The sequence below is a fragment of the Bison bison genome, unplaced genomic scaffold (assembly GCF_000754665.1).
Source record: "Bison bison bison isolate TAMUID 2011002044 unplaced genomic scaffold, Bison_UMD1.0 scf7180017845759, whole genome shotgun sequence".
Taxonomy (NCBI): Eukaryota; Metazoa; Chordata; class Mammalia; order Artiodactyla; family Bovidae; genus Bison; species Bison bison.
In genome coordinates, this window is record NW_011476332.1 from 14,607 (window position 1) to 15,846 (window position 1,240).

Sequence of the window (1,240 nt, forward strand, 5' to 3'; positions counted from 1 at the left end):
CCCCATTCCCTGAGCAGACCTGGCCCCTGGGTACCCCTGCCCTGCTCTGCTCCTTCCCATGGGGCCCCTTTCCTGCGGGTAATGGCCTCTTTCAAGAGTGAATCAAGAACTGCTCCTTGTGGCCCTCCCCCGTTTCTAGTTGCTTTCTCCTCCCCAGCCCAGAGCCTGTCCTGCCCCACTGGCACAGGCTTTAAAAGCCATTGAGCCTCCGTCTTAACAGGCAAGGACACAGCCCAAGAGACGCAGAATTGCCTGGTCCACATTCCATGCTGATCTAGTGCATAAAGTTTTAAGCCGAGACTCCAGTGGCCGGGATGCTGCTGGAGTTCCATGGCAGAAGGGAGCATAGGCCAGCCTCAAGAGGCTTGGCTTCTCTCTGAGTTCTGTTGCAGAGAGGGAATGCCAGAGACACATGAGGATGGACTGAGGGCACAGAGCAGGAGGGCCCCTGTGTTCTGGAAGGTGTGATGAAGGACCTGCGAACTCAGGAGCCCAGCCACCTCCTCTCGCCTGACCAGACACTGCCCTGGAGACAAGAGGGGCCAGGGACCCCTGGGATGGAGCGGACAAGTGAGGTGGCTGGGAGCTGGACTCGGGCCCAGGGAGATAGGCAGGAAGCCATGGAGGCCTGTACCTCGGATGGGTGCACTCTGCAGGAGGTGGCCTCCAGCTTGATCGGGCTCCTTCAGGATGCGGCGCAGGCCCCGCAGCCAGGCCTGGTCCCCACGTCCCTCCTCAGTGCCTCCAGAGGCCCCAGCTCTCATGGGGTGTGGCGAGGGGTTGAGGGACTGCCAGGGGACTGTAGGCGCGGCCCTCGTGCTCCAACAGGACCCCTTCAACGTGCCGCATGAGCTCCCTCATCTTGGCCTCCTGCTCGGCTCCATCCCCCTTGTTGTTGAAGCCGCAGTGTTGCCTTGAGCAGACCTTGGCCAGCTTGGCCAGCGCCTGGTTGTCGGTCTCATGCAGGTACATCTCCAGTGAGCTGCCTTCCAGGTCGTCCTTCCTCGTGAACACCAGGACGGTGCGGGCCAGGATGCCCGCCCTGAACACCTCCTGGAGTCGCCTGGCCACCCGCTGGTCCTCCTCGGTGAACCGAACCGGCAGAGCTGTGTCACCAGGAGCACCGCATGCGGCCCCTGCGGGGAGCGGGAGAAGGCCTCGCCAACGCCCTGAGCGGTACCCCGCGGTGCTGCACAGCCGGACAGGATTTCAGGGTGTGATGACCTGCAGCTCCCTCCCC

At 62.9% G+C, this 1,240-nt stretch overlaps 1 pseudogene; it reads right to left on the reverse strand.

Annotated features, from left to right (window-relative positions):
* Positions 1–634: 634 nt before the first annotated feature.
* LOC104986496 lies at positions 635–1,224 on the reverse strand (annotated as a pseudogene).
* Positions 1,225–1,240: the final 16 nt, after the last annotated feature.